General features: G+C 40.2%; 1 non-coding gene across 1 annotated transcript; it reads right to left on the bottom strand.

Moving 5' to 3' along the window:
- LOC148564013 (small nucleolar RNA R71) lies at positions 1 to 108 on the bottom strand. Its single transcript, XR_015885557.1, has one exon. It is a non-coding gene; the product is annotated as a small nucleolar RNA R71 (small nucleolar RNA).
- Positions 109 to 13,617: the final 13,509 nt, after the last annotated feature.

The following is a 13,617-nucleotide window of genomic DNA, read 5'->3' as shown; positions in this document are numbered from 1 at the left end:
AAGCTTAGAGTGGAAGTCCAAACCTTCAGACAGAAGGAAGGTGAATCCCTCTATGAAGCTTGGGAGAGATACAAGCAATTGATCAGAAGATGTCCTTCTGACATGCTTTCTGAATAGAGCATCATAGGTATTTTCTATGATGGTCTGTCTGAACTATCCAAGATGTCATTAGATAGCTCTGCTGGAGGATCTCTTCATCTGAAGAAGACGCCTGCAGAAGCTCAGGAACTCATTGAAATGGTTGCAAATAACCAATTCATGTACAGTTCTGAAAGGAATCCTGTGAATAATGGGATAGCTCAGAAAAAAGAAGTTCTTGAGATTGATACTCTGAATGCCATATTGGCTCAGAATAAAATATTGACCCAACAAGTCAATATGATTTCTCAGAGTCTGTCTGGAATGCAAGCAGCAACAGGCAGTACTAAGGACGCTTCCTCTGAAGAAGAAGCTTATGATCCTGAGAACCCAACAATAGAAGAGGTGAATTACATGGGAGAACCCTATGGAAACACCTATAATCCTTCGTGGAGAAATCATCCAAATCTCTCATGGAAGGATCAACAAAGACCCCAACAAGGTTTCAACAACAATAATGGTGGAAGAAACAGGTTTAGCAATAGCAAGCCTTTTCCATCATCTTTTCAGCAACAGACAGAGAATTCTAAGCAAAGCCACTCTGACTTAGCAACCATTGTCTCTGATCTAATCAAAACCACTCAAAGTTTCATGACTGAAACAAGGTCCTCTATTAGAAATTTGGAGGCACAAGTGGGTCAACTGAGTAAGAAAATTACTGAACTCCCTCCTAGTACTCTCCCAAGCAACACAGAAGAGAATCCAAAAAGAGAGTGCAAGGCCATAACCACAACCCACATGGCCGAACTTGGAGAGGAGGAAGAGGCAATGATCTCCACTGAGGAAGACCTCAATTGATGTCTACTGACCTCCATGGAGTTCCCTAAAGAGGAACCATGGGAATCTAAGGCTCACACTGAGACCATAGAGATTCCAGTGAATTTACTTTTGCCATTCATGAGCTCTGATGAGTATTCCTCCTCTGAAGAGGATGAAGATGTTACTGAAGAACAAATTGCTAAGTCCCTTGGAGCAATCATGAAGATAAATGCAAAGTTGTCTGGTAATGAGACTTGGGAGGATGAACCTCCATTGCTCATCAAAGAACTGGATGACTTGACTAGGCAGAGATTACCTCTGAAGAGACAAGATCCTGGAAAGTTCTCAATACCTTGTACCATAAGCACCATGACCTTTGAGAAGGCTCTGTGTGACCTAGGGTCAAGCATAAACCTCATGCCTCTCTCTGTAATAGAGAAGCTAGGGATCATTCAGGTACAAGCTATAGGAATCTCACTGGAGATGGCAGACAATTCAAAGAAACAGGCTTATAGACTTGTAGAGGATGTCTTGGTAAAAGTTGAAGGCCATTACATCCCTGCTGATTTCATAATCCTAGAGACTGGGAAGTGTATGGATGAATCCATCATCCTTGGCAGACCCTTCCTAGCCACAGCAAAAGCTGTGATTAATGTTGACAGAGGAGAATTGATCATTCAAGTGAATGAAAACTCCCTTGTGTTTAAAGTTCAAGGATATCCCTCTGTCACCATAGAGAGGAAGCATGAAGAACTTCTCTCAATACAAAGTCAAACAGAGCGCCACAGTTAAACTCTAAGTTTGGTGTTGGGAGGCCACAACCAAACTTTAAGTTTGGTGTTGAACCCCCACATTCAAACTCTAAGTTTGGTGTTGGGAGGTTCCAACATTGCTCTGAACATCAGTGAGGCTCCATGAGAGCCACTGTCAAGCTATTGACATTAAAGAAGTGCTTGTTGGGAGGCAACCCAATCTTTACTTATCTATGTTAAATTTCTATTTTATTTTGTTATTTTATGTTTTCTGTAGGTTAATAATCATGTGAAGTCACAAAAATAATTGAAAAAGCAAAAACAGAAGGAAAAACAGAATGAAAAATAGAACACCCTGGAGGAGAAACTTACTGGCGTTTAAACGCAAGTAAGGGTAGCAGAATGGGCGTTAAACGCCCAATCTGGCACCATTGAGCGTTTAACACCAGAAATGGGCACCAGACTGGCGTTTAACGCCAGGAATGGGCAAGAAGCTGGCGTTAAACGCCAGAAATGGGCAGCAGCCTGGCGTTTAATGCCAGGATTGGTAACAAGGGGCGTTTCACACGCCACATGGTGCAGGGATGCAAAATCCTTGACACCTCAGGATCTGTGGACCCCACAGGATCCCCACCTACCCCACTTCTCTCTCTCTTCTTCACCCATTCACCAATCACCTCAATACCTCTTCCCTAAAAAACCCCTCACCTATATAAACCCATCTTCACTCCGTCATTTTCACACAACATACACACCACCTATCCCCCTTGGCCGAAACACATAGCCCACTCCATCTCCTCTATTTCTTCTTCTTCTACTCTCTTCTTTCTTCTTTTGCTCGAAGACGAGCAACCTTCTAAGTTTGGTGTGGTAAAAGCTAAAGCTTTTTTTGTTTTTCCATAACCATTAATGGCACCAAAGGCCGGAGAAACCTCTAGAAAGAGGAAAGGGAAGGCAAAAGCTTCCACCTCCGAGTCATGGGAGATGGAGAGATTCCTCTCAAGGGTGCATCAAGACCACTTCTATGAAGTTGTGGCCAAGAAGAAGGTGATCCCCGAGGTCCCTTTTAAGCTCAAAAAGGGCGAATATCCCGAGATCCAACATGAGATCCGAAGAAGAGGTTGGGAAGTTCTCACTAACCCTATTCAACAAGTCAGAATCTTAATGGTTCAAGAGTTCTATACCAATGCATGGATCACCAAGAACCATGATCAAAGTGTAAAACTGGACCCCAAGAATTGGCTTACAATGGTCCGAGGGAAATACTTGGATTTTAGTCCGGAAAATGTAAGGTTGGCATTCAACTTGCCCATGATGCAAGGAGATGCACACCCCTACACTAGAAGGGTCAACTTTGATCAAAGGTTGGACCAAGTCCTCATGGATATATGTGAAGAGGGCGCTCAATGGAAGAGTGATTCAAGAGGAAAGCCGGTTCAACTAAGAAGGCATGACCTCAAGCCCGTGGCTAGGGGATGGTTGGAGTTCATCTAACGCTCAATCATTCCTACAAGCAACCGATCTGAAGTTACTATAGACTGGACTATCATGATTCATAGCATCATGATTAAAGAAGAAGTAGAAGTTCATGAGGTTATATCCCAAGAACTCTACAAGGTAGCGGACAAGTCCTCTACTGTGGCAAGGTTAGCCTTCCCTCATATCATTTGTCACCTCTGTAATTTAGCTGGAATTGACATAGAGGAAGACATCCTTATTGATGAGGACAAGCCCATCACTAAGAAAAGGATGGAGCAAGTGAGAGAACCTCACCAAGAGCATGAGGAATTTCCTCATCATGAAATCCCTGAGATGCCTCAAGGGATGCAATTTCCTCCACAAAACTATTGGAAGCAAATCAACACCTCCTTAGGAGAATTAAGTTCCAACATTGGACAACTAAGGGTGGAGCACCAAGAGCATTCCATCCTCCTCCATGAAATTAGAGAAGACCAAAGAACTATGAGAGAGGAGCAACAAAGGCAAGGAAGAGACATTGAGGAGCTCAAGCACTCCATAAGATCTTCAAGAGGAAGAACAAGCCGCCATCACTAAGGTGGACCCGTTCTTTAATTTCCTTGTTCTTTATTTTCTGTTTTTCGAAAATTGTGCTTTATGTTTATGTTTGTGTCTTTATTACATGATCATTAGTGTCTTAGTGTCTATGCCTTGAAGCTATGAAAACGAATCCATCACCTTTCTTAAATGAAAAATATTTTTAATTAAAAGAGAAAAAGAAGTGCATGAATTTCGAATTTTAAAACAGTTTAATTATTTTGATGTGGTGGCAATACTATTGTTCTTCTGAATGAATGCTTGAACAGTGCATATTTTTGAATTTGTTGTTTATGAATGTTAAAATTGTTGGCTCTTGAAAGAATGATGGGAAAAGGAGAAATGTTATCTGATGATCTGAAAAATCATAAAATTGATTCTTGAAGCAAGAAAAAGCAGTGAAAAGCTTGCAAAAAAAAAAAAAGAAAAGAAAAGCAAGCAAAAAAAGCCAATACCCCTTTAAACCAAAGGCAAGGGTGATAAAAAGGATCCAAGGCTTTGAGCATCAGGGGATAGGAGGGCCCACAGGAATAAAATCCTGGCCTAAGCGGCTAAACCAAGCTATCCCTAACCATGTGCTTGTGGCGTGAAGGTGTCAAGTGAAAACTTGAGACTGAGCAGTTAAAGTCGAGGTCCAAAGCAAAAAGAAGAGTGTGCTTAAGAACCCTGGACACCTCTAATTGGGGACTCTAGCAAAGCTGAGTCACAATCTGAAAAGGTTCACCCAGTTATGTGTCTGTGGCATTTATGTATCCAGTGGTAATACTGGAAAACAAAGTGCTTTGGGCAACGGCCAAGACTCATAAAGTAGCTGTGTTCAAGAATCAACATACTTAACTAGGAGAATCAATAACACTATCTGGATTCTGAGTTCCTATAGATGCCAATCATTCTGAACTTCAAGGAATAAAGTGAGATGCCAAAACTGTTCAGAAGCAAAGAGCTAAAAGCACCGCTCATCTAATTAATACTGATCTTTATAGATGTTTTTGGAATTCATTGTATATTCTCTTCTTTTTATCCTATTTGATTTTCAGTTGCTTGAGGACAAGCAACAATTAAAGTTTGGTGTTGTGATGAGCGGATAATTTATACGCTTTTTGGCATTGTTTTTAGTATGTTTTTAGTATATTTTGATTAGTTTTTATTATATTTTTATTATTTTTTAAATAAAAATCACTCTTCTGGACTTTTCTATGAGTTTGTGTTTTTCTGTGATTTCAGGTATTTTCTGATTGAAATTGAGGGACCTGAGCAAAAATCTGATTCAGAGGCTGAAAAAGGACTGCACATGCTGTTGGATTCTGACCTCCCTGCACTTGAAGTGGATTTTCTGGAGCTACAGAAAGCCAATTGGCGCGCTCTTAATTGCGTTGGAAAGTAGACATCCTGGGCTTTCCAGCAATGTATAATAGTTTATACTTTGGCCAAGATTTGATGGCCCAAACCGGCATTCCAAGTCAGCTCAAGAATTCTGGCGTTTAACTCCAAAACTGGTACAAAAGATGGAGTTAAACGCCCAAACTGGCACAAAAGCTGGCGTTTAACTCCAAGAAAAGTCTCTACACATGGAAGCTTCAATGCTCAGGCCAAGCACATACCAAGTGGGCCCGGAAGAAGATTTCTGCATTAATTACTAATTTCTGTAAACCCTAGGCTACTAGTTCTCTATAAATAGGACCTTTTGCTATTGTATTTACATCTTTTGATCATCCTGGAATCATGTTTTGATGATTGAACCCTCTTTGGGAGGCTGGCCATTCCTAGACCTTGTTCTTATATATTCTCAACGGTGGAGTTTCTACACACCATAGATTAAGGTGTGGAGCTCTGCTGTTCTTCATGATTTAATACAAAGTACTATTATTTTTCTATTCAACTCAAGTCTATTTCTTCTCCAAGATATTCATTCTTTCTTTATCTTGATGAATGTGATGATCCATGACACTCATCATCATTCTCACATATGAACATGTGCCTGACAACCACCTCTGTTCTACTAGCACTGGCTTGAATTCATATCTCTTGGGTTTCTAATCTAAGATTGGAACCTTCGTGGTATAGGCTAGAATTATTGGCGGCCATTCCTGAGATCTGGAACGTCTAAACCTTGTCTGTGGTATTATGACTAGGATCTGGGAAGGGATGACTGTGACGAGCTTCAAACTCGCGATTGTGGGGCGTGTGACATACGCAACAGGATCAATGGATCCTATTCCGACATGATCGAGAACCGACAGATGATTAGCCGTGCGGTGACAGCGCATTTGGAACGTTTTCACTGAGAGGACAGGAAGTAGCCATTGACAACGGTGATGCCCAACATAAAGCTTGCCATGGAAAGGAGTATGAATGATTGGAAGAAGGCAATAGGAAAGCAGAGGTTCAGGAGGAACAAAGCATCTTCATACGCTTAGGTGAAATTCCAACCAAAGAATTACATAAGTATCTCTATCTTTATCTTATGTTTTATTTATCTTTTAATTATCAATTCTCCATCACCATCTGAATTAGCCTGACTGAGATTTACAAGGTGACCATAGGTTGCTTCAAGCCGACAGTCTCTGTGGGATCGACCCTTACTCACGTAAGGTTTATTACTTGGATGACCCAGGGCACTTGCTGGTTAGTTGTGCGGAATTGTGACAAAGTGTGATTCACATTTGAGAGCTCGAAGTCTTTGGCGCCATTATTAATGGTCAAAATTTCGTACACCAAGGGACTTGAGCAAAATTCAGATTCAGAGGTTGAAGAAGGACTGCAGATGCTGTTGGATTCTGACCTCCCTACACTCAAAGTGGATTTTCTAGATCTACAGAACTCCAAATGGTGCGCTCTCAATTGAGTTAGAAAGTATACATCCAGGGATTTCCAGCAATATATAATAGTCTATGCTTTGCCCGAGTTTAGACGATGCAAACTGTCGTTCAACGCCAGTTCCATGCTGCATTCTGGAGTTAAACGCCAGAAACAGGTTGCAAAGTGGAGTTAAACGCCAGAAACAGGTTACAAACTGGCGTTCAACTCCAAGAGAAGCCTCTACACATGTAAATCTCAATGCTCAGCCCAAGCACACACCAAGTGGGCCCCAAAAGTGGATTTCTGCATCATTTACTCATTTCTGTAAACCCTAGTAACTAGTTTAGTATAAATAGGACTTTTTACTACTGTATTTACATCTTCGGATCAGATCTTTGATCAGTTTTATGCTATCTTAGACCTTTATGGGGGCTGGCCATTCGGCCATGCCTGGACCTTCATCACTTATGTATTTTCAACGGTAGAGTTTCTACACACCATAGATTAAGGTGTGGAGCTCTGTTGTTCCTCATGAATTAATTCAAAGTACTATTGTTTTTCTATTCAATTCAAGCTTATTCCTATTCTAAGATGTTCATTCGCACCCAAGAACATGATGAATGTGATGATTATGTGACGCTCATCATCATTCTCACTTATGAACACGTGCCTGACAAACACTTCCATTCTACATGCAAACAAGCTAGAATGAATATCTCTTAGATATCTAATACAGAGGACCGAGTCTGAGATATTAGAATCTTCGTGGTATAAGTTAGAACCCATGGACGGCCATTCCTGAGATCCGAAAAGTCTAAACCTTGTCTGTGGTATTCTGAGTAGGATTTGGGAAGGGATGGCTGTGACGAGCTTCAAACTCGCGAGTGCTGGTCGTAGTGACAGACGCAAAAGGATAGTAAATCCTATTCTAGTATGATCGAGAACCGACAGATGATTAGCCATGCAGTGACAGCGCATTGGACCATTTTCACAGAGAGGATGGGATGTAGCCATTGACAACGGTGATGTCCTACATAAAGCTTGCCATAGAAAGGAGTAGGAATGATTGGATGAAGACAGCAGGAAAGCAGAGGTTCAGGAGGAATGAAAGCACCTATATACGCTTATCTGAAATTCTCACCAATGAATTACATAAGTATCTCTATCCTAGTTTATATTTTATTTATGTTTTTATTATCAATTCACCATAACCATTTGAATCCACCTGACTAAGATTTACAAGGTGACCATAGCTTGCTTCAGGCCGACAATATCCGTGGGATCGACCCTTACTCACGTAAGGTTTATTACTTGGACGATCCAAGTGCACTTGATGGTTAGTTGTGCGAAGTTGTGATAAAGAGTTGAGATTACAATTGTGCGTACCAAGTTGTTGGCGCCATTGATGATCACAATTTCGTGCATCAAAGCCCCTAGAAAAGGATGGACGGGAGTGGAACGTGCTTTATCAAGATCATTGCGAACCTCTCTACCTAAGTTGCCATCCAATCCTTCATTTGAGGGGGTAAAAATCATTACTCTTAGCTTTATTATCCCACTTGAATATGGTTTGCTTGAGACGGATGGTCAACTTAGAGCTCTTTGTGGCTTAAAGAGCAAAAGGGAGATGGTTAGTAGTTGGAAACATCACTCTTGGTTCATGATGGTTGCATGTTCAAAGTTTGATTACAAGGTTTAGTGTAGAGCTAGATTGCTTGGGTCTAGGAAGTTGTTTGGAGACTTCATTGAGAATTCGGCTCGCCTACCACCCGGAGGGAATCATGATGATCAATTTGAAGACGGGTGTGAAAACAAGGATTGGGATCCCAGATTACAAGATGTGGATCAATTTTGGGAGCCCTTAGCTTGTGTGGAACTCCATCAAAGCTTGGAGCTACTAATTTTGAATGATGGAGCTTATTGGAGATTCAACCATTGGTGGGAGTTCAAGGAAGAATACAAGCACAACCCACCTTGACAATGAAAGCTCCGCATAAATCCAACTTAAGGACAATAAATAAAAGTGATAGGAGGGAGACACCCCACCATGGTAGCATCTTTTCATTTTTCTTTTTTGTATATAGTGGTAAAATAAGTTTAATTTCATGTTTAGTTTTGTTTGTTTAGTTTATTTAGTAGTCTAGTATGTTAAATAAGGTTTTATGGTGTTTTGATAGCTGTTTGGAGGTTTGGAATGTTTAGTTTGGTGCTAGAACTTGAAAAACATTTAGAAAAATAGAGCACCCAACCACACGTACCCGTGACCCCCAAGTTTCCAACCCCTCACGTGTACGCTTCACCCACGCGTGACGTTGATCACGTGACCTCATTAAAGTGAATTCACTGGGGGCGATTTCTGAGCTTCCCAGGCCCTAGTCCAACTCATTTCTGAGGCTATTTCATGCAGAATTCAAGATGGATCAAGAGGGGAGCAATTAGTTTAGGTTAGGAAGCATGCTTTTGGTTAGTTCTAGAGAGAGAAGCTCATTCTTCTCTCTAGAAATTAGGGTTCTTAGTTTATTTTCATCTTAGATTTAGGTTTAATTTCTTGTTTTGATTTAGTTTCCCTTATGTTTACTTGTTGGTTTCCTTCAATTTCCCTATTTCTTCTTGTTAATTTCTCATTTTGGTTACTTTTTAGTTTATGAACACTCTTGTTAATTTCCCATTTCATTTAATGGAATTTATGTTTTATGTTCCTTTATTATTTAATTGAGTTGTTATTCTTACTTTTCTTGCATTGGGTAGTTGTAGATTTACATCTCTTGCAATTTTACTATGTCTTCCTTTTATGCCTTCTAAGTATTTGATAAAATGCTTGGCTTAGGTTTAGAGTAGCTTTTGAGCATTCTTGGCTTGGAAAGAGAAATTAAGCAATCTTGAGTCATTAATATCCAACTTATATTGGTGATCTAGAGTTGTTAGTTAATATTGTTTCCATTGACTCTAATCTCTTGCTAATCCAAGAAGTAAGTTGATTAGTACTTTTGGATTGAGATTAACTAGTCTTATTTGACTTTCTCTCAATGTGAAGATAACATTATACCTTCTTCCTATATTAGAGATGACTAAATAGGATTAGCTCTTGTTAATCATTGTATGACAATTAATGACTAGGATAGAAAGTCTTGATTCTCAATCCTTACCATGAATGTCTCTCTTTATTAATTGCTTTCTTTAGTTGTTTTCTTTATTTTCTTGCCCTTTTATCAACCCAACCCCCTTGAACTTCATAACCAATAATTAGGCACTCGATTGCAATTCCTAGGGAGAACGACCTGGGACTAATACTCTCGGTTACTTTTATTGGGTTAGATTTGTGACAACCAAAATATAAACTTTGATTTGAGGATCGATTGTCCGCTTGGGCTATGCTCACAACGAAATTATTTTGTTAAATTCCGAACCGGTATAAATCCTCACATCAGAAGGATTCGGCCAAGTGGGCTTTAGGGTATGAACGGTGTGTGTATGAAGGGTAGGAAGAACGAGTATTTATAGGAGTGGAATAGGGTAGGGTTCGAATGAATGGGTGGGAATTGGGTGGGAAATTTTGAATTTAAAGTGGGTGGGGGTTGGTGGGAGTTATGATGGTTTTGGGAAGTGATATGGATGTGATTGGGTTAGGGTTTATAGGGAAGAGTTTGTGAGGAAAAGTGAAAAGACAATGGGATAGGTGGAGATTCTGTGGGATCCACTAATCCTGAGAGGCTAGGGAATTCAGGTTCTTTGCCCCCTTGTGGGCGTTGAACGCCTTTGAGGGACCTCCTTCCTAGCGTTCAACGCCAGGTCTGTGCCTCTGTTGGGGCGTTGAACGCCCAGGTTCTGCCCCCTGACTGGCGTTCAACGGTAGCTTCAGGCTCCCTGGCTGGCATTTAACGGCAGCAGTATTTCTGCTCCAGGGTGTTCTGTTTCTAGCTCTGGCTATTTCTGTTTCTGTTCTAACTACTACACATGATCACAAACTTAAACAAATATGAAAATTAAACTGAAATAACTTAAATAAACTCAAAGAAAAACAAGAAAATATTAATTATTGATAGGTTGCCTCCCAACAAGTGCTTCTTTAATGTCACTAGCTTGACGGTTAGCTCCTTACGGAGATGGATAGGGTCTCAGAATTTCGCCCCTTACAATGAACTTCTTGCCTGTGCTCTCATGCATAAGTTCCACATGTTCCAGAGACAGGATCTTATTCACAGTGTGTGGAATGACTTGATTGTTTCTGAAGACAACTCTCATGCCAGGTGAGAGCCTTTCAGTGGGGATTTCCTTATCCCTCCAGCCCTTGGGCACTTTCTTACTGCCATTCAACTCAAAGCTTGATAATGGTTGCCCCACACTAAACTTAGAGTTGGTGTCTGGGGGCTCTGTATATCTCTATACTGAGAGAGAGGGTTGGAACGCTAAGTGTTGCACAACTGTTTCTCTATTGTCAGAGGGAGAGTTAGGGTTAGGCATCTTGAACAAGATGTGGTCCTCCCATAACTGTAGAATCAGCTCACCCTTTGCTACATCAATGATGGCATTGGCAGTGGCTAGCAAGGGTCTTCCAAGGATGATGGATTCATCCTCTTCCTCCCCAATATCCAAGATTATGAAATCTGCAGGGATGTAAAGGTTCTCAACCTTTACTAAGACATCCTCTACACGACCATAAGCTTTCTTCATTGACCTGTCTGCCATCTCTAGTGAGATTCTTGCAGCTTGTACCTTAAAGATTCCCAACTTCTCCATTACAGAGAGTGGTGATAAACCACTATTTTATGGTTTATCTTGTGCTAAATTGAGTGGTTTTTATCAATTCTTTACACACTTATTTATACAATTTGCATGGTTTTACAAATCCTTCCCAATTTTGTTCTATGGTTGAAAACTTGCTTCCTGAGCCTTTAAATTGTTTATTTTTAATTCCTCTTTATACCATTCGATGACGTGATCCATGCGTTAAGTATTTTCAGGCTGTATAGGGCAGGAATGGCTTGAAGGATGGAGAGGAAGCTTGTAAAAATGGAAGGAACACAAGAAATGAAGGAGATGACCAGCAAGGATCGACGTGCACGCATGCTCACGCGTGCGCATGACTTGGAGCTTTTCAAAGCGATGCGTATGCATGACCAGTGAAGTCGTATATCGACGCGTACGCGTGACTGACGCGCACGCGTGACACGCGTAGAAGACTATCGACACGTACGCGTGACGTGCGTCACGTGCAGAAATTACAGAAAACACTGGGGGTGATTTTGGGCTGGCTTTTGACCCAGTTTTCGGCCAAAAAACACAGACTAGAGCCAGGGAACAAGCAGAGACTCAACATACATTCAGTCTAACACAATTTTTAGTTTTTAGTTTGGAATCCTAGAGAGAAAACTACTAGTTCCTCTAGGGTTCTTCACATTCATAGATTTATAGTTTTATGCTTTTGATTTGGATATTGAGAAGAGTTACTACCTCTATTTGAAGTCTCTATCATTATAGTTTGCTTTCTTATTTCCTTACTCTTTTACTTTCCATTCAGTTTGTTCAGAGTTACATATGGATATCTTCGATTTTGGAAATTATTAATGCAAAGAGTTATTTTTACCTTTAATTAATTTTCTGTTATTACTTTATTTGAATTACCATGTCTTCTTTTCACTCCCTTTTTATGTTTATGAAAATGGCACTCATATCAATGGAGTAGACTTCCAACTTGACTTGGGAGTTGATTGATAGAAAACCCTTGAGTTGGAATACTCAAGTGTTAATTTGTAATTGGAAGTTGTTGGCTGACTCTCTAGTCACTTACTCTAATCCTTCCCTAGGAGAGGATTAGGACTTGTGAATCAGAGTTGGTTGGTTACTTGAATTTCCTTTATTAAGTAAAGGATAACTAAGTAGAATAACAACCTCTTACTATTATACTTGAGGAATTTGAATAAGGATAGAAATTCCGATTAATCTCTCCCAATCAAGGCTTTCTATTTCAAATATATAAAATCTCTTATTAAATTTTATTGCTTTCATTAATAATTATTTTATTTTCCCGTTCTCCTCTAAAATTTCTCGGAGAATTTCCTGACCAATAAATTGCACTCTTTTGTCAACTCGTTGGGAGACGACCTTGGAATTCTACTCCCAGTATTTTGTTCTTAAATTGTGACAAATCTTTTTAAATTGATAAGCGAAATTTTCATCGGTTAAGAACTGTACTTGCAACGCTGTTCTTATTATAAATTCTTAATCGGATATTTTTTGCACGTCATTTTTTAGCGCCGTTGCCGGGGAGTTACAACAGTGTGCTAAATTATTGGTTGGTGTAAATATTTTTATATTTGCATTTTTGCATTTTTTATTCTATTTTTAGTTTAATTTTTCTTAATATATCTTATTTTATTACCATGAGCTGTATGTTTCTTTCATTGAATGACGCGTTCACTACCTGATCTAAGCTTAGCCACATTTGATCCTGAAATTGAAAGAACTATTTCACATATTAGGCGAGCTCGGCGTCGGTTAGCCTCTGAGGGTGGTGAAGTGGTTATTACCAATTCACCAGTCTTATTTGAGGGCAAATCTGAAGCGCCATTTGAGGAAGAAACAAGCTCCTCTTCTCCTGATTCTGTTGATTTACACGCAGGTAATATGGCGGAGGCCAGAAGGATTACTCTCCAAGAAGCAGGAGCTCCGGAATTTACATTGCAACCGTATCAAGCGCGTCACCCAAATCTTGCTGTAGATTTTGAACTGAAGACTGCGCTAATCAATCTACTGCCTGAGTTTCATGGCTTACCTGCTCAAGAGCCTATCAAGCACCTCAGAGATTTTCAGACAGCCTACTCAACTACTAGTCGTCATGGTGCAGATGAGACTACTATTTGGCTATATGCCTTCCCATTTTCTCTTGAGAGAAGGCAAGGGAGTGGTTCTACACTCAACCTGAAGAAGTTGTTACTAATTGGGATCTGCTCAGAAGAGAATTTCCGGACAAGTACTTTCCGGCTGAAGTTACAGATAGATTGAGGAAAGAAATTTCCTGCATTATCCAAGGCGAATCAGAGACTTTTTATGAGTATTAGAAACGCTTCAGGAATCTTCTAGACTCATGTCCCCACCACAAGATTAACCAGTTACT

This window comes from Arachis ipaensis, chromosome B5 (genome assembly GCF_059453495.1).
Source record: "Arachis ipaensis isolate K30076 ecotype BB chromosome B5, ASM5945349v1, whole genome shotgun sequence".
Lineage (NCBI taxonomy): Eukaryota > Viridiplantae > Streptophyta > Magnoliopsida > Fabales > Fabaceae > Arachis > Arachis ipaensis.
Note: the sequence above shows the minus strand (reverse complement) of the source record. Positions and strands in the feature narration are given on the sequence as shown.